This window comes from Anomaloglossus baeobatrachus, chromosome 2, assembly GCF_048569485.1.
Source record: "Anomaloglossus baeobatrachus isolate aAnoBae1 chromosome 2, aAnoBae1.hap1, whole genome shotgun sequence".
In the NCBI taxonomy this organism is placed as follows: domain Eukaryota; kingdom Metazoa; phylum Chordata; class Amphibia; order Anura; family Aromobatidae; genus Anomaloglossus; species Anomaloglossus baeobatrachus.
This window is the reverse complement of record NC_134354.1, coordinates 310,171,204-310,191,827: the sequence shown is the minus strand read 5'-3', so window position 1 is coordinate 310,191,827 and position 20,624 is coordinate 310,171,204. Positions and strand designations below refer to the sequence as shown.

Sequence of the window (20,624 nt, the reverse complement as noted above, 5' to 3'; positions counted from 1 at the left end):
GCCTCTAAGCCTTGCCTAGCCAGGTCCTTTTTTGACATAGAAAAAGATCGCCCAAATTATGTGATCTGTAAAATTTGTCATGGTTCTCTTAGTAGAGGTCAAAACCTCAGCAGTTTGACAACTTCTTCCATGAATCGTCACATGAATAAATATCATATGGCCCGATGGGAAGCTCACCGTGCTGCAATGCGGCCTAGCGGAGCGAACCATCCACCGCCTGCCCCTTCCAGTGCATCCGCGCGCTCGTCATCTTCTAGGACTGTGGGGACAGCTGTCACACCTGTTTTTCCACCCACAACTTCCACCACTGTAACCGCAACAGGCAGTTTGCTTGGTAGGTCGTCAGTTGGTTTGGAAGGGGAAACAAGTGAGTGTGTACAGCTCTCTCAGACATCGATAGCACCAACTTTGGATGAAGGCAACATCATGTCTCCGCCTGCACTTTCCTCACAAAGCTGCATTTTTCCAGGGACACCCGACTCAACACCGTCTACACACAGCAGCCAGATCTCTGTGCCTCAGATGTGGTCAAATAAAAGGCCACTTCCTGCGACCCATGACAAAGCGAAGAGGTTGACTCTATCCCTCTGTAAGCTGTTGACTACAGAAATGCTGCCTTTCCGCCTAGTGGACACACAGGATTTTAGAGACCTTATGTCTGTCGCTGTGCCCCAGTACCAGATGCCTAGTCGCCACTACTTCTCTAAGAAAGGTGTGCCCGCGCTACACCAGCATGTCGCACACAACATCACCGCTTCCTTGAGAAACTCTGTGTGTGAACGGGTGCATTTCACCACCGATACTTGGACCAGTAAGCATGGACAGGGACGTTACATGTCGCTGACTGGCCACTGGGTAACTATGGTGATAGATGGTGAAGGGTCTGCTGCACAAGTCTTGCCGTCCCCACGACTTGTGTGTCAATCCTCTGTCTGTCCAAGTTCCGCCACTGCTTCTGCATCCTCCACCTCATCTGGGTCCTCCACCTCCGCCCCAAGCCTGCCTGGTCAGGCCACCAGCGTTCTCACTGCGCAGAAGGAATCACGCACCCCTCATTACTATGCTGGTAGCAGAGCGCAACGGCATCAGGCGGTCTTTAGCTTGACATGTCTTTGAAATAGGAGTCACACAGCGACTGAGTTGTGGGCAGCTCTGGAGACTGATTTTGATAAATGGTTGTCTCCACTCAACCTGCAGCCTGGTAAGGCCGTGTGCGACAATGCTGCAAACCTGGGTGCGGCCCTTCGCCTGGGCAAGGTGACACACGTGCCTTGTATGGCTCACGTGTTTAACCTTGTTGTCCAGCAATTTTTAACACACTATCCCGGCCTAGATGGCCTTCTGACCAGGGCACGGAAACTGTCTGCAGTGCTCACTTCCGCCGTTCAACAGCCGCACCTGAGCGACTTGCATCGCTCCAGAAGTCTTTCGGCCTGCCGGTTCATCGCCTGAAATGCGATGTGGCGACACGCTGGAATTCAACTCTCCACATGTTACAGCGACTGTGGCAGCACCGGCGAGCCCTGGTGCAATACGTCATGATGTATAGCCTGGGCCAACGAGATGCAGAAGTGGGGCAGATCACCCTGATGGAGTGATCTCAGATCAAGGACCTATGCACCCTTCTGCACAGTTTCGACATGGCGACGAATATGTTTAGCGCTGACAATGCCATTATCAGCATGACGATTACAGTCATTTACATGCTGGAGCACACGCTAAACACTATTCGTAGTCAGGGGGTGGGACAACAGGAAGGGGAGGAACTACAGGAGGATTCATATGCGCAAGACACAACAACATCACCAAGGTCCAGACGTTCATCATCACCAACGCGGCAGGCATGGGACCATGGGGGACAGGGATCAACAAGGGCGCATGGTAGCAGGTGAGATGTTGAGGAAGGTGCAGGAGGACATGAAGATATGGAGGACGAACTGTCCATGGACATGGAAGACTCAGCAGATGAGGGGGACCTTGGTCAAATTTCAGTTGAAAGAGGTTGGGGGGAGATGACAGAGGAAGAAAGAACGGTTAGCACCTCTATGCCACAAACACAGCGTGGACTTGGTGCGCATGGCTGCGCAAGACACATGAGTGCCTTCTTGTTGCACTACCTCCAACATGACCCTCGTATTGTCAAAATTAGAAGTGATGATGACTACTGGCTTGCCACACTATTAGATCCCCGGGACAAGTCCAAATTTTGTGACATAATTCCACCCATAGAAAGGGACGCACGTATGCAGGAGTATCAGCAGAAGCTGTTACTCGATCTTAGCTCGGCTTTTCCACCAAACAACCGTGCAGGTGAAGGGAGTGATTCTCCCAGTTGTAACTTGACAAACATGGGACGGCCTCGTCATCTTCAACAGTCTACCCGTACCAGTAGGACCGTATCTGGTGCTGGTAACAGCAATTTTATGGAATCTTTTCATAATTTTTTTAGACCCTCCTTTGCAAGGCCACCAGAGACAACAAGTCTGACACATAGTCAACGGATGGAGAGGATGATACAGGAGTATCTCCAAATGAACATCGATGCAATGACTTTGCAAATGGAGCCTTGCTCCTTTTGTGCTTCAAATCTAGAAAAATGTCAAGAGCTCTCCAGTTACGCCTCGAAGATTTTGTCGTGTCCAGCTGCCAGCGTTGTCTCTGAACGTGTCTTCAGTGCTGCTGGGTGTGTGCTGACAGATAAGCGCACGCGTCTGTCCAGTGACAATGTGGACAGACTGACATTCATCAAAATGAACAAGTCATGGATCCAGAAGGAATTTACTACCCCTGTGTCATCCTGGGGAGAGTAAATGCTTGTGGATTTGGAATGTGCTTGATGCAAATCAAAACATCCTGTTTGCAACTAGGGCACAAGTGCTGCCACTGATAAGGTGTCTGTGTGGGGCCCAATTTTTGGAAAAAAAGGGAGACTCCGCTTGGAGTAACCCTTGCTTGCTGTGTTTTTTAAAAATGATACAAGATGAACAGATCTGAAGGCAAGATGAAGCCAACATCATGTCTCCGCCTGCACTTTTCTCACAAACCTGCATTTTTCCAGGGACACCCTACTCAACACCGTCTACAGACAGCAGCCAGATCTCTGTCCCTCAGATGTGGTCAAATAAAAGGCCACTTACTGCGACCCATGACAAAGCTAAGTGGTTGACTCTATCCCTCTGTAAGCTGTTGGCTACCGAAATGCTGCCTTTACGCGTAGTGGACACACAGGATTTTACAGACCTTATGTCTGTCGCTGTGCCCCAGTACCAGATGCCCAATCACCACTGCTTCTCCAAGAAAAGCATGCCCGCGCTACACCGGCATGTCGCACACAACATCACCACTTCCTTGAGAAAATCTGTGTGCGACAGGGTGCATTTCAACACAGATACTTGGACCAGTAAGCATAGACAGGGTCATTACATGTCACTGACAGGGCACTGGCAAACTATGGTGAGAGATGGAGAAGGGTCTGCTGTACAAGTCTTGCCGTCCCCACGAGTTGTTTCAATCCTTGTTCTGTATGTAGAAGTTAATACACTGCTTCTGCCTCTTCAACCTCGTGTGGGTCCTCTACCTTTGCGCAAACCCTGTGTGGTCAGGCCACCCTTCCTTGCAACTGCGCACAAGGACTACCACACACCTCCTTACTATGCTGGCAGCAGAGCTCAATGCCATCAGGCGGTCAAAGTTTTACTTTGAAATGTATGGGAAATGTGAGTCACACCGCTATTACAGAGAATAGTAGTCAGGCAGGGTCAAAACATTAATTGAGGAACAGGAACAGAATGGGACGGCCAGGACTTAATCAGAAAACAAGCAGAGGTGAAATGCGTATCGGCCAACAAGGTACATAAACAGCAAGCAGGAAAAGTAGTCAGGTAACAAGCACACAAAATCATAAAACTGAACTGGGGGTAAAATTAACCAGAGGTTCATAGCTATGTCTGGCAGTGGTCTGCAGACAGGATGGGCATAAAAAAGGGTGTGGTGTCTTCCCATTGGTTGTAGCTGAATGATGGTATTTCATCTGTGAGATACCCACCAGCTACATTCAGCCAGAGATTCTGCATCTGTCAAGGTAATGCAGCCCAGTGGGTGAGCATAACCTGCGTCCACCTGCGCCGCTGGCATCGACTACTCTCCCATCATCAGCACTATTCATGAAAGGAACACGTTGTCACCTGGCGACCGGAGTACAAATTGACGGAGCGGACTCCGTTGGTGACTTAACAGCCGTGTGCGGCAATGATGCAAACCTGGCTGCGGGCCATCCTCAGGGCAATGTGACACACGTGCCTTTTATGGCTCACGTGTTGATCCGAATTCTCCAGCAATTTTTAAAACACCATCACGGCCTACATGGCCTTGTGCAGCGGGCACGCTCGCTATGTGCTCACTTCCATCGTGCGCACACAGCAGCTCAACAACTTTCATCACTCCGGAAGTCTTAGGGTCTGGCAGTTAAACGCCGGAAATGCGATGTTCCGACACGCAGGAATTGGAATCTGCACATGTTGCAGCGTGTGTGGCAGCACCGCAGAGCCCTGCTGAAATACGGTAAGACATATAGCCTGGGATAAGTTGATCCAGAGGTGGTGCAGATCACGCTGCTGGAGTGGTGTCAGATCAAGGACCTATGCACCCTGCTACACAGTTTTGAAATGTCGACGAAGATGTTTAGCACTGGCAATGTCATTCTCAGCGTGACAATTCTGGTCATCTACATGATGGAGCACACTGTAATTATTATTCGGAGTCAGGTGTTGGGACAAGAGGAAGGGGAGGAAGTACAGGAGGAGTCATATGCGGAAGGGATAACAAGATCTACGAGGTCCAGATGGTCAGCGGCACCTATGCGGCAGTCATGGTGAGGGAGAGGGATTAACAAGGGCGCATAGTATCAGCAAAAAGTGTTGATGAAAGTGCAGGAGCCCATGAAGAAATGGAGGACGAACTGGCGATGGGCATGGAAGACTCAGCAGATGAGTGAGAGCTTGCTCACATTTCGGTTGTGCGAGGTTGTGGGTAGAGGGCAGAGGAAGGATGCACGATTCTCACCTCTCTGCCACCAACACACCAAGGACTTGGTCCTCCTGGATGCACAAGACACATGAGCGCCTTCTTGCTGCACTACCTACATGACCCTCGGATTGTATGAATTTGAAGTAATCCTGAATACTGGGTTGCCACACTGTTAGATCCCCGGTACAAGACAAAATTTGGCGAACTAATTCCTGCCATAGAAATAGACGCACGTATACAGGAGTATCTGCAGAATGTGGTACGCAATCTTAGATCTACTTTTCCACTAAACACCAGTGCTGCACAGAGTGAATCTCAACACTTTGTCATGGATAGGAGGAAATGGTCTTTTACTTGTCCACATCGGAGGGACCGAGGGATGGCTGCTGTGCTGAGATGGCGTTGAGTACGGTGTCCCTGCACAGTTGCACTTTTGGTCATATCCCAAAATGAGTTGAAAAAGGACAGATGCTGTTGGAAAGGGGAACAGGTGTGTTGGAAAGGGGAAAAAAATTTTGGTCCGTGGATTTGGTGGTTAAACAACTGTAACATTTGCTGAAGAAACAACATCTGTTACAGTGGGACTGGCAGATTTGGATAAAGTGGTATATAATCTGTGACCGCTATATAACAAAAATTAATAAGAAAAGAAAGAGAAAGGTATATATCACCTTCAGCAGTCAGTGTCCACCGTGCTCCCAGTTGGAAAAGGAGAGGTTGGCAACTTGAAGGTTTGGTGGAGGATACAGAGCTGTGTGGCTATGAAACTAATAGTAGCCTGAACCGAGTTAGACGCCATTCGGATCTGGAGACTGTGAGCCCTGTTAGCGTCACAGGGTCCACATGCCCACCCAGCCCAGGAACTCCCTGTTAACAACACAGGGGCCATTGAGTACGCTGACCGTGTGCGTAGGGGCCACACCTGTGGACAGCAGGCGCATCAGCAGCAGCAGGCCTGTTAATGCCACTGGGCTGCACAAGCAGGACTGTTAGGACAGGAGCTGGTCTTAACCGTTCTGCGTTACCAACTGTGGTGGTGGCCTGCATCCACCACCCTATCCCTGCCTACCTCTGGCCTAAAGCCGCAATGGGTTCAACACATGGAGGTGTGCTCTTTCGGAGCATAATAGAAGACTGCGCACCTCCTTGTTGGCTCCAGCCCCTTTTATAACCTGGGTCCGCCCCAAACCAGGGTGAACCACAATGCACCTCCTGGAGACAAAAGCAGAGTGACACGTCATGAGTGGCATAACTAGCGTCCTATTTGGAAACGCAACTTCAATGATGACCTCATGGCTGCCATGACCCAAACACCTCACCAGTCATCGTCTGACCATCAATAATGCGGTGACAAGTCATAGGTGTGGGCCTCTGCAAGCCATTTGGGAGGACACCTGATGCCCTGTGGTCTATATGGGACCCCCACATCAGGGCCAGGGCCAAAGAGTTCATTACCGGACCTAGTCTCTGATGCAGGAAGTGCCTGAGCATGCTCAGTAGCATGAAATACAGTCTCTGAAAAAAGACTATCAGCTTTAGCATGGTGTCTAGGCACAAAACAGGACTTAGACCCGGCACAGAATGCAAGCACCTGTGCAAAGAGGCTTTTCACACTTAGTGTGGGAGCATGCGCTGTATCCCGAAATGAAGACTTAGCGTCAGGAATGGCACAGTCAGGCTGAGCATACTCACTAGGCGAAACACTGTAATTATGCTGCAGCTGGGGTACATCGGCACACGCATGCGCACTAGCTGCCTCTCCACACTTAGACGTGGAGGGGAAATTTGTCTTGGAGATGCTGTCTATGAACAGAAGGAAAAGCTAAAGGAAGCCTGACTTTCTATCCCTCCGAATTATGAAATGCAGCAATGAATTCCATGAGTTTGCTATAACATTAGCGTAGCTAAATGTGCATGAGGGTGTGATGTAGAGGTGCTAGAAATAGCTTGTCACCAGTGGGGCACTAATGGAATACAACAGCCAGTTCTATGATGCCACAAAATGGCAGTATTTTGTGCTATCATTATAGCTTATTAAAAACAGAGCACGAGGTTGTCATGCAGAGGTGCTGCACATAGATTTGCAGTAGTGTGAATAGACAAAAGTACAATAGCCACGTTTAGGATACAACTAGGTACAGTGAGTGTTTGCTAGTATAATGGCTGAGTTTAAAAAAGTTTGAGTGTGCAATGCAGGCAGATGTCCTGCAAATATCGTTCCAATACTGTGAATTGACAAAAGTACAATAGCCACGTTTAGGATACAACTAGGTACAGTGAGTGTTTGCTAGTATAATGGCTGAGTTTAAAAAAGTTTGAGTGTGCAATGCAGGCAGACGTGCTGCAAATAACGTTCCAATACTGTGAATAGACAAAAGTACAATAGCCACGTTTAGGATACAACTAGGTACACTGAGTGTTTGCTACTATAAATGGCTGAGTTTAAAAAAGTTTGAGTGTGCAATGCAGGCAGACGTGCTGCAAATAACGTTCCAATACTGTGAATTGACAAAAGTACAATAGCCACGTTTAGGATACAACTAGGTACAGTGAGTGTTTGCTAGTATAATGGCTGAGTTTAAAAAAGTTTGAGTGTGCAATGCAGGCAGACGTGCTGCAAATAACGTTCCAATACTGTGAATTGACAAAAGTACAATAGCCACGTTTAGGATACAACTAGGTACAGTGAGTGTTTGCTAGTATAATGGCTGAGTTTAAAAAAGTTTGAGTGTGCAATGCAGGCAGACGTGCTGCAAATAACGTTCCAATACTGTGAATTGACAAAAGTACAATAGCCACGTTTAGGATACAACTAGGTACAGTGAGTGTTTGCTAGTATAATGGCTGAGTTTAAAAAAGTTTGAGTGTGCAATGCAGGCAGACGTGCTGCAAATAACGTTCCAATACTGTGAATTGACAAAAGTACAATAGCCACGTTTAGGATACAACTAGGTACAGTGAGTGTTTGCTAGTATAATGGCTGAGTTTAAAAAAGTTAGAGTGTGCAATGCAGGCAGACGTGCTGCAAATAACGTTCCAATACTGTGAATAGACAAAAGTACAATAGCCACGTTTAGGATACAACTAGGTACACTGAGTGTTTGCTACTATAAATGGCTGAGTTTAAAAAAGTTTGAGTGTGCAATGCAGGCAGACGTGCTGCAAATAACGTTCCAATACTGTGAATTGACAAAAGTACAATAGCCACGTTTAGGATACAACTAGGTACACTGAGTGTTTGCTACTATAAATGGCTGAGTTTAAAAAAGTTTGAGTGTGCAATGCAGGCAGACGTGCTGCAAATAACGTTCCAATACTGTGAATTGACAAAAGTACAATAGCCACGTTTAGGATACAACTAGGTACAGTGAGTGTTTGCTAGTATAATGGCTGAGTTTAAAAAAGTTAGAGTGTGCAATGCAGGCAGACGTGCTGCAAATATCGTTCCAATACTGTGAATAGACAAAAGTAAAATAGCCACGTTTAGGATACAACTAGGTACACTGAGTGTTTGCTAGTATAATGGCTGAGTTTAAAAAAGTTAGAGTGTGCAATGCAGGCAGACGTGCTGCAAATAACGTTCCAATACTGTGAATAGACAAAAGTACAATAGCCACGTTTAGGATACAACTAGGTACACTGAGTGTTTGCTACTATAAATGGCTGAGTTTAAAAAAGTTTGAGTGTGCAATGCAGGCAGACGTGCTGCAAATAACGTTCCAATACTGTGAATTGACAAAAGTACAATAGCCACGTTTAGGATACAACTAGGTACAGTGAGTGTTTGCTAGTATAATGGCTGAGTTTAAAAAAGTTTGAGTGTGCAATGCAGGCAGACGTGCTGCAAATAACGTTCCAATACTGTGAATTGACAAAAGTACAATAGCCACGTTTAGGATACAACTAGGTACAGTGAGTGTTTGCTAGTATAATGGCTGAGTTTAAAAAAGTTTGAGTGTGCAATGCAGGCAGACGTGCTGCAAATAACGTTCCAATACTGTGAATTGACAAAAGTACAATAGCCACGTTTAGGATACAACTAGGTACAGTGAGTGTTTGCTAGTATAATGGCTGAGTTTAAAAAAGTTAGAGTGTGCAATGCAGGCAGACGTGCTGCAAATATCGTTCCAATACTGTGAATAGACAAAAGTAAAATAGCCACGTTTAGGATACAACTAGGTACACTGAGTGTTTGCTAGTATAATGGCTGAGTTTAAAAAAGTTAGAGTGTGCAATGCAGGCAGACGTGCTGCAAATAACGTTCCAATACTGTGAATAGACAAAAGTACAATAGCCACGTTTAGGATACAACTAGGTACACTGAGTGTTTGCTACTATAAATGGCTGAGTTTAAAAAAGTTTGAGTGTGCAATGCAGGCAGACGTGCTGCAAATAACGTTCCAATACTGTGAATTGACAAAAGTACAATAGCCACGTTTAGGATACAACTAGGTACACTGAGTGTTTGCTAGTATAATGGCTGAGTTTAAAAAAGTTAGAGTGTGCAATGCAGGCAGACGTGCTGCAAATATCGTTCCAATACTGTGAATAGACAAAAGTACAATAGCCACGTTTAGGATACAACTAGGTACACTGAGTGTTTGCTACTATAAATGGCTGAGTTTAAAAAAGTTAGAGTGTGCAATGCAGGCAGACGTGCTGCAAATATCGTTCCAATACTGTGAATAGACAAAAGTACAATAGCCACGTTTAGGATACAACTAGGTACACTGAGTGTTTGCTAGTATAATGGCTTAGTAACAATGAGTTGTAGTGTGCAATGCAGGCAGACGTGCTCTGCAAATGTCTTTGCACTAGTGGGACTATAGCAAAGTCCAATAGCCACGTTTAGGATGCCACTAGGTACACTGAGTGTTTGCTAGTAAAATTGCTTAGTTTAAAAAAGTTGGAGTGTGCAATGCAGGCAGATGTGCTCTGCTAATATCTTTGCACTAGTGGGACTATAGCAAAGTCCAATAGCCACGTATAGGATGCCACTAGGTACACTGAGTGTTTGCTAGTATAATGGCTTAGTTAAAATGAGTTTGAGTGTGCAATGCAGGCAGACGCGCTATGCAAATGTCTTTGCACTAGTGGGACTATAGCAAAGTCCAATAGCCACGTATAGGATGCCACTAGGTACACTGAGTGTTTGCTAGTATAATGGCTTGGTTTTAATGAGTTGGAGTGTGCAATGCAGGCAGACGCGCTCTGCAAATGTCTTTGCACTAGTGGGACTATAGCAAAGTCCAATAGCCACGTATAGGATGCCACTAGGTACACTGAGTGTTTGCTAGTATAATGGCTTGGTTAGAATGAGTTGTAGTGTGCAATGCAGGCAGATGTGCTCTGCTAATGTCTTTGCACTAGTGGGACTATAGCAAAGTCCAATAGCCACGTATAGGATGCCACTAGGTACACTGAGTGTTTGCTAGTATAATGGCTTAGTTAAAATGAGTTTGAGTGTGCAATGCAGGCAGACGCGCTATGCAAATGTCTTTGCACTAGTGGGACTATAGCAAAGTCCAATAGCCACGTATAGGATGCCACTAGGTACACTGAGTGTTTGCTAGTATAATGGCTTGGTTAGAATGAGTTGTAGTGTGCAATGCAGGCAGATGTGCTCTGCTAATGTCTTTGCACTAGTGGGACTATAGCAAAGTCCAATAGCCACGTATAGGATGCCACTAGGTACACTGAGTGTTTGCTAGTATAATGGCTTAGTTAAAATGAGTTTGAGTGTGCAATGCCGGCAGACGCGCTATGCAAATGTCTTTGCACTAGTGGGACTATAGCAAAGTCCAATAGCCACGTATAGGATGCCACTAGGTACACTGAGTGTTTGCTAGTATAATGGCTTGGTTTTAATGAGTTGGAGTGTGCAATGCAGGCAGACGCGCTCTGCAAATGTCTTTGCACTAGTGGGACTATAGCAAAGTCCAATAGCCACGTATAGGATGCCACTAGGTACACTGAGTGTTTGCTAGTATAATGGCTTGGTTAGAATGAGTTGTAGTGTGCAATGCAGGCAGACGCGCTCTGCAAATGTCTTTGCACTAGTGGGACTATAGCAAAGTCCAATAGCCACGTATAGGATGCCACTAGGTACACTGAGTGTTTGCTAGTATAATGGCTTGGTTAGAATGAGTTGTAGTGTGCAATGCAGGCAGACGCGCTCTGCAAATGTCTTTGCACTAGTGGGACTATAGCAAAGTCCAATAGCCACGTATAGGATGCCACTAGGTACACTGAGTGTTTGCTAGTATAATGGCTTAGTTATCAGTTGGAGTGTGCAGAGGACAAGAGGGTACAGTGGCAGGATTGTGGTGCTCTGGGTAGAGGAATGGAAGCCTGCCTTTCTATTCCCTCCTAATGGTGAAATGCAGGTAGGAAATCCCTGACCTGGGCTACACAGACGCTGTTGCTGTTTGCAGGACCTGTCACCTATGGCTCTCTGACCCTGCCGGTTGGAGCCCTTAAAAGGACTGCTATAAAGTGCTCTCCCTAAGCTGTCTAACGCTGTGTATGCAGCGCATACAGCTGTATCGGCTATAGGACTCAGGAAGACGGAGCTGCGACAGTGATGTCTGACACCAAAGACGCAGAAGGCAGATAATGGCGTCCGTGAAGAAAATGTCCGGTTTTATAATGCAGGGACATGTGACATGCAGATCCTATCACACATGCCGTTGCTTCTCTGGCTCAAAGTCCACTTAGCTGTGTGTGTGTCTGGGATTGGCTGACATGCTGGCCCGCCCCACAAGACGCGCGCGCTTAGGGAAGGAAGACAAGAAAAAAAAAAAAAAAAAATGGCGATCGCCATTATAGAAACAGCAGTGATCTGAAGGCGCTGTTCACGCACACTATACACTGAAATGTGATAATAGTTTGATTCACAGAGTGACTTACACTATTACAGCAGAAACCAAGCTATGATTTAGCTGTTTTTTGGCTGCTAGAACCGTTCTCGAACGTTTCTAGAACTACCGAGCTTTTGCAAAAAGCTCGAGTTCTAGTTCGATCTAGAACATGCCCCAAAATCACTCGAGCCGCGAACTGGAGAACCACGAACCACGAACCGCGCTCAACTCTAACCATGATTGTATTATGTCATTATACATATGTCTGTATCTACTTAAAGATTTTTCTGTATTTCTTCTGTTATAGTGTTATCTGATGAAGGTCGGAAGACCGAAAATTTATAAAAATTAACACAACTATTGCGTTCTTGACAAAAATTATAAGAATAAAAAATAATTTCATTTCATGCTTTGAGTGCTGGATTCCTTGATATTTTTTGATATGGGGTGGGACTCTATTCAAGCACCAGCATATAAGGAGTGCCACATTTCTATATTTTTATATGAGTGCAGGGAGTCAGCGCTAAGCGGTGTGCACTTGTAACCAACTTAAATATCGGGTAACCAGAGAAGCACTTTGGTTGGTTACCCGATGTTTACCTTAGTTACCAAGCGCAGCATCGCTTCCTCAGCGACGCGTGTCATTATGATCGCTGCTGCGTCTGCTGTGTTTGACAGCTAAGCAGCGATCATGACAGCGACTTACAAGGTCACTGTTGCGTCACAGAAAATGGTGACGTAACAGCGACGTCGTTGTCGCTATGTGTGATCCCAGCTTAAGTGAAAATGGCCAAACTGTGCCAAAGTGTCAATATATTGAGTAGGCACCATTATATGCAAATACTACCTTAAGTCTCCTGGGCATGGAGTTCACTAGAGCTACACAGGAGTCACTGGCATCCTCTTCCACTCCTCCACGATGACATTACTGAGTTAGGGACCTTGTGCTCCTCCACCTTCCATCTAAGGTTACCCGACAGATGTTCAATAGTGGCATGGCCATTCCAATAAAAGCAGAGTGAAGGCAGATAGCCGTAACGTACATGACTGAGGCAGTGATAGATCCAGGAAAGGGTTAAGGAGTAAGGGATGGGGTTTTTACCTAAGGAATGTGGTGGGGGGTCAGCGAGCAGGAGGAGAGACGGGGGGCAGGGGCCATATAAGAAATAGGTCCCATGTTAAGGTGTCATTCCTTTGTCCTGGACTCAAAGACTGAACCAGCAGTATGGATGCCTTGCTGAGGAGCGTTCAGGCTGCGGCTTTGACGTGTAGGCCCGAATGGATTCAGGCCCAGCTAGACGAATTGCTGAAGAGTGCCCGGGATACAGCATCTGTCCCTTCTGAACTTTCTGAACATCAAACTCTAAGAAGATTAAGACCTCCTGAGAGACTAACTTCTGAAATGGCCAATAGGACTCACAATAGGATCATAAGTCCTTCTGTTACTTCTAGGAAAAGAGCAAAGCGCAGCACGGCCTCTGATCCTTCTTACAAACCAGGAAGGAAACTACAGTACAAGAAAAACAAGGGACAGAGAAAAGAGCCCGACCATCTAACCAGAGAGACACCAAAAAGTGCAAGGAGAAAGTCCAGCTCTACTGATGTGCCAGCCAGAGAAGCAGCCACACAAGCTACAACTGACGTGACGACAGCCCACCATGAATCCTTAGAACTTCCTCAACAAACTTTGCATCATTCTAGAGGACATCATACGGCCTCACCCCAGGAACTGAACCAACACGGGGGGATGGGCTTAGGACACACAACATTTCCGGATACGGGTTCTCATTACACGAGGAGTGGTAGGAATCCAAAAAGACAACTGCGCAAAAGTACTTTAACCAGACAAAGACTTCATCGGCCGGCTCAGGATGTGAGTCAGGCAATAAATCTACAGCTACAAGACTCAGAAGAGATTCCAGACAATGACTATGACACAGATAGCGACTCCCCACTAGAGGGCAGCAGCACGCAGCACTTCAATAATGGAGGGGCTGTAGAGACTATAACTAATACGTCACGGACGGCTGGTCAACCTAGGACGCAGCCAGGTATTGGTGAGAACAATTTTTCTTGTCCTATATCTAGTGTAACAACACCTGTAATGAGTCCAGTGGGCGCAGTTGGGGGTACAGTTCCCGGCAATGTAGGATGGGATCTTAATTCAGTAGTACAGCAATTAGTGTCAGGGGTTAAGGAGGCTTTGAGTCAGTCTAGCTTACCCATAACTTCTTCTCCTATTGCTGCATGGTGCGGGAATGGTCGCCGGACATCGGAGGTGGTAAGTCAGTCGTGTGCTGATCCAGAGACACAGGAGGACGCAGTAATTTCACAAGGGGTTACATTATCTGATGCAGCAAAAGGAGAATTATATGTATGTTTTGAGGGTCCTCTAGGAATTCATTTGAAACAGGAGGTTAGGGAGAAGATTTGGGCCGACGAATATGTGGAAATATTTTCATTATTGCCCTTAGAAAAATATAACTTGGATAGAGTAAGGTTTGATGAGAGGAAAAGAGAGGAACAAGAAAAAGAAAGACGGTATTGTCTCATCCCCCAAACATTTAGCAATTGGTTCCAGGCTTTTGCCATATTAGCAAGTGTAATAGGCCAAAAAACTCCTGAACATTGCTCTGCCTTATTTTGTTACATGAATTCTATCGGGGAGGCGCACCGTGTGTATGGAGGTTTAGCATGGCTGCGCTATGATGAGCAGTTTCGCCAACGAAAGGCTGGTCGCCAAGGGATTCGTTGGGATCACAAAGATATTGGTTTATGGATGCGTCTCATGACAGCGCCACGTGGGGTTAATCAGCCGTTTCAGGGCTATGTCGGCAGATCATCAGCAATCGGATTGTCGGCAGCAAACAGAAAAGGTTGCTGCTGGCAGTTCAATGATAGCCAGTGCAGATTCGGAAACACATGCAGGTACAAACATGAATGCACCTTCTGTAGTGGAAACCATAGCCTATCAAAATGCTTTAAACGAAATAAAACCCCAACAGCAGAGATTAACCAAAAAGGGGGAAACCCCAATTAGACTCGGGGAGATGGTGGGCTATCTAAGCAGGTACCCAGATAGAAAAGCAGCACAATTGCTGGGGGAGGGTTTCTCAGAAGGTTTTAAGATCCCATCTACTTCAGGCCCATTAACCTGTTCTCGTAACCTTGCTTCAGCTTATACATATTCTCACATTGTCTCCACAAAACTAAACAAAGAAATTGACCTGGGCCGCATGGCAGGCCCATTCCCCAAAATGCCAATAGAAAACTTAAGGGTCTCTCCATTGGGAGTGGTCCCAAAGAAGGAACCCAATAATTTTAGGCTGATCCATCATCTGTCCTTCCCTCATGGAAGCTCAGTTAATGATGGAATCAATCAGGAACTTTGCACAGTCTCGTATACTTCATTTGATACAGCGATTGCATGGGTTCAGAAGTACGGCAGAGGAGCTTTAATGGTAAAAACAGACATTGAAGCTGCCTTTAGACTCTTACCAGTCCATCCAGAAAGCTTCCATCTCTTGGGTTGTCAGTGGCAGGGAATGTTTTATGTAGACTTGTGTTTACCGATGGGCTGCTCCATCTCATGCTCCTTGTTTGAATCATTTAGCACATTTTTGGAGTGGGTAGTAAAGAAGGAAGCCGGCGTGCGTTCTGTCCTGCATTATCTAGATGATTTCCTATGTATTGGTCCACCAAAGTCATTTGTTTGTGCTTCATTATTGGCAGCGATTCAGTCGGTTTTTAAGTGTTTTGGAGTACCGTTAGCATCAGATAAAACAGAAGGCCCGTCTACACTTATCAAGTTTTTAGGAATTTTGATTGACAGTGAGGCCATGGAGTGCAGATTACCGGATGACAAGGTCAGTGATCTGCTGGAGGCAGTCAGAGAAGCTAGATCTCACCGTAAGATCAGATTAAAGGATCTACAATCGCTGTTAGGAAAAATGAACTTTGCGTGTCGCATTATTCCAATGGGTAGAGTTTTTTGTAGGCGCCTAGCTGCAGCTACCTCAGGCATAACCTTTCCACATCACTTTGTGCGGCTGGCTAGAACATTAAAGGACGATCTGGCGGTATGGGAACAGTTCTTAATGGAGTTTAATGGGAGGTCATTGTGGATCAGACCACCGGTTTCAAATTTTGATCTAGACATCCACACTGATGCAGCGGGGTCAACTGGTTTTGGTGCATATTGTTCTGGACAGTGGTGTGCAGATAGGTGGCCAGAGAGTTGGAGAAACAATGGGTTAACACGAAACTTAGTACTCCTTGAATTGTTCCCCATAGTGGTTGCTTGTGAAATTTGGTGCAATATTTTCCAAAACCGAAAAGTGAGATTTCATTGTGATAACTTGGGAGTTGTAGAAGTCATCAACAAACAATCAGCTTCTTCCCTGCCTGTTGTTACGTTGCTGCGTCATCTAGTGCTGCGCTGTTTAAAGTCAAATTGTCAGATTACAGCTGTGCATGTCCCCGGTGTTTGCAATTCTGTGGCTGATGCTCTGTCTCGTTTTCAGTGGGACAGATTCCGTTCGTTAGCCCCGATGGCAGAGGTACAAGGCAAGAAGTGTCCGGATTTTCTGTGGTCACTGCCAGTGACACCGCATACGCTCTGATAGAACGGTCTGTGGGTGTAAGCACATGGCAGAGGTACCAGTCAGCATGGAGGGAATGGGAAGACTTGTGTGCTCTAGTGGGACATGATGCCAGGTTACATGATAATGTTTCCTTGTTGTTATTTTACATTAGCAGGGCCTTTATGGATGGTACTTCATTGTCCAGTATTGATAGTAAAATGTCTGGATTAGCTTTTTGGTTTAAGTTGCACGACTTCACTGATTACACAAAGCATTTTTTAGTTAAGCAGGCCCTAAAGGGTTACAGGAAAAGTTGTAAGAAGACCAGAGATAAACGGCGTCAGATTTCTTTCCAGTTATTACAGCAGATACTGAGTGTACTAGTCCGAGTCTGTAGCAGTCCGTTTGAAGTGTTACTCTTTAATTGTGCATTCACACTGGCCTTTTTTGGAGCATTTAGAATCAGCGAGTTAGTGTCGAGTAGCTCCACCAGAAGTGGGGGTCTACAAGCTGAGGACATGCATCAGTACACAGACAGATTGGAATGTTTTCTGGCAAAGTCAAAAACTGATCAACAGGGTAGAGGAAAATGGATCACATTGATTCCTTTAAGCGGTTCCAGGGCCTGCCCGGTCATCTGTTTTAGAAACTATGTCTTAAGAAGGCCAAATATCCAAGGTTCATTACTAATTCATGAGGATTGTAAGTCATTGTCACAATTTCAATTCACAGCAGTTCTTAAAAAATGCCTGACAATATTGGGAGAGTCTCCAAATGCATTCACTTCACACTCATTTAGGATAGGAGCAGCCACAGAAGCTGCTAGATGGGGCTTAGAGCCTGACATAGTTAAAAAAATCGGGAGATGGGAATCGAGCAGATTTAAGAGTTACATTAGATTACATTTATTATAAATGGCGTACATGTATATATATATATATGTGTACATTTTGGTAATCTTATAGTAGTTGTGTCTTCATTTAGACAATTGTGTGATAATTGTGTTTTTTGTTTTTTGTTTTAGCTGAACAGCAATGCCTGGTTTGGATCATGGGACATTCATTTGTTTTTTGGGGGGCCTTACGTGCAGCAGTCAGGCCTAATGGTAAACAGTTGGGATTGCCCAGTTCCTTGGCACGGGTGACATGGATAGGAAAGAGGGGAATGCAGTGGCATCAGCTGTTAAAAGAAATCCAGTATCATGTGGAGTTCTACCGCCCCCCGGACGTCTTACTTATCCATTTAGGTGGTAATGATTTAGCAATAAGAACATCAAGACATTTAGTTAGGAACATAAAGCTTGATATGTTGAATTTATGGAGGTCTTACCCAGAAACAGTGGTGGTCTGGTCGGATATAGTAGCTAGACAAATGTGGAGAACAGCGCGATCAGTGGCTCGCATCAATAATACAAGGATAAAGGTTAATAAAAAAATAACAAAATTTGTGTTGGAAAACGGAGGGGTGGCCATACGTCACCAGATGCTTGAAAATACAAAGGAACAATTTTGGAGAGATGATAAGGTACATCTTAATGACATTGGCATTGATATATGGATGTTGGGAATACAAGAAGGAGTAGAACGAGCCATTAAGTTGTGGAGGAACTCACTCTTGTAAGGTGTCACAAGAGCGAGTCTTGGCGGGATGTGGTTGTTTAAACCCCCTCTTTGTTGGTTGGAGAATTATGTTTTTAATGGGGTCCCTGGGCCAGAGCTCAGCGGACAGTGGAATATGGGTCCCTGGGGAGGAGCTCAGTGGACAGTGGAATAGATGGGTCCCTGGGGAGGAGCTCAGCGGACACAAGGAAAATGATCAAGGGGTATACCCAGATTCCCCCTTGAGCTAGGTGTACACGGCGGAGGGGGATATGGGGCTGGGATTTATAACAACCACATCTCTGGGCCGATAATCTTGTTTTTTCTTGTTGATGTTTTTTCTTATAAAAAATAAAGGGCTGCTGTGGCCAAAATTTTAATCCATGTCACGCAGTGTGTGGTGTCTTATTTATTAGGTTACCAGGAGCGCAATTCACTAGTCCATCAGTCAAGCAGAGTGAAGGCAGATAGCCGTAACGTACATGACTGAGGCAGTGATAGATCCAGGAAAGGGTTAAGGAGTAAGGGATGGGGTTTTTACCTAAGGAATGTGGTGGGGGGTCAGCGAGCAGGAGGAGAGACGGGGGGCAGGGGCCATATAAGAAATAGGTCCCATGTTAAGGTGTCATTCCTTTGTCCTGGACTCAAAGACTGAACCAGCAGTTGTCCCACCCACCCTCCCTATAATAAGGGGAAATGTATCAATATCAGGACTTTGCAACACTGTCAATATTCTAACAATGTTTTGGTATTCAACATCATCGGTATTTTATCAACATTATTAGTATTGTATCAATTGTTATCAGTAATGTATCCAAATTGACAATGTCATATCAACATATTAATATTGTATTAACATTTTAATATTGTATGTTACAGCAGCATTTGGCGGCGGGATGTGGTTGTTTAAACCCCCTCTTTGTTGGTTGGAGAATTATGTTTTTAATGGGGTCCCTGGGCCAGAGCTCAGCGGACAGTGGAATATGGGTCCCTGGGGAGGAGCTCAGTGGACAGTGGAATAGATGGGTCCCTGGGGAGGAGCTCAGCGGACACAAGAAAAATGATCAAGGGGTATACCCAGATTCCCCCTTGAGCTAGGTGTACACGGCGGAGGGGGATATGGGGCTGGGATTTATAACAACCACATCTCTGGGCCGATAATCTTGTTTTTTCTTGTTGATGTTTTTTCTTATAAAAAATAAAGGGCTGCTGTGGCCAAAATTTTAATCCATGTCACGCAGTGTGTGGTGTCTTATTTATTAGGTTACCAGGAGCGCAATTCACTAGTCCATCAGTCATGTACCATCAGTTTGTTTAGCAATTAGACAATTATTTTTTTACATACTTTTTTTTATTTCATTTTCTGGAAAGTCCATATGTTCTATAAATTTTTGCCTTGGGGACTCCAGTATACATGATTCGTATCTATAGAATTGGGTACTATATTTTTCATTGGTCTAATTAATTTTCTTTAGTAAGGCAGTGGTTATCTTGGAGGTGAGTTTTGGGCCATTATCCTGCTGGAATACTGCCCTGTGGCCCAGAATACGAAGATGGGTTGTCACAGGTGTATCGCGGTTGCAAGTCCTGTGGTGTCCGGCTGTAACGTATGGCTACACAACTTGCTCACTGACATGCTATTTTTCCTGCTTTGGTGTAAATGGTATCCTATGTGTCTTCTCTGCTTGGAATTAATCCCTTTTCTTTTAGGACCCTGCAGATATCCTCACCTTTCAGCTGTTAATCATCACTTCCCCTTGTGTCCTTAAATGCTTATATTTCCCCTTGGCTTTTGCTGGTGATAAAGATATATTCCTATACATGCCTTGGAAGGAAGCAACCAGCTTGTATTCATCTGAAGAAACATGGTTGTTTGTTGCTGTACCTCTCGCAAAGTCATACTTGAGATAAGTTGTTCATATACTTTCTCCTGTGTGTGTTTGTTAGAGCTTAGTGGAGTTGATTAAGAACTCATCCCATCCGTTCCCTACCTAGGAACCAGTGCAGGGTCAGCCAGTGCCAGGTATTCTGCTCAGCACATAGGTGCGGAACTATTTAGGGTTGTCAGGGGATCCAGGGGCACGTGGAAGGTTTGGTCAGGGGTCACCATCTTCCCCTTCCCTAGACACAGGGATTTCCTGTCGCCATACACATGGTACTTCCTATACCTTGCATGACAAAAGGATCATGCTCTGTTTCAGTATCTCTCAGTACATGTTGGAATTCATGGTTCCCTTAATGAATTATAGATCCCCAAAGCCGGCAGCACTCATTCAGCCCCAAACCATAACACTCCCACCACTGTGCTTGAATATAGGCAAGACACAGTTGTCTTTGTATTTTTCACCTGGTTTCTGCCACACACACTTGACACCATCTAAACCAAATAAGTTTATTTTTGTCTCATCAGACCACAGTTCATGGTTCCAGTGATCCATGTCCTTAGTCTGTTTGTCTTCAGCAAACTGTTTGCTGGCTTTCTTGTCCATCATCTTTAGAAGAGACTTCCATTTTGGATGTCAGCCATGTAGACCAATTTGATCCAGTGCATGGTGTAT

At 45.4% G+C, this 20,624-nt stretch overlaps 1 protein-coding gene across 3 annotated transcripts in view; it reads right to left on the bottom strand.

The window, feature by feature from the left end:
* Positions 1 to 20,624, bottom strand: part of SCUBE3 (signal peptide, CUB domain and EGF like domain containing 3) — a 1,252,506-nt gene that overhangs the window by 1,117,312 nt on the left and 114,570 nt on the right. The gene's annotated exons all lie outside the window — the stretch shown is intronic.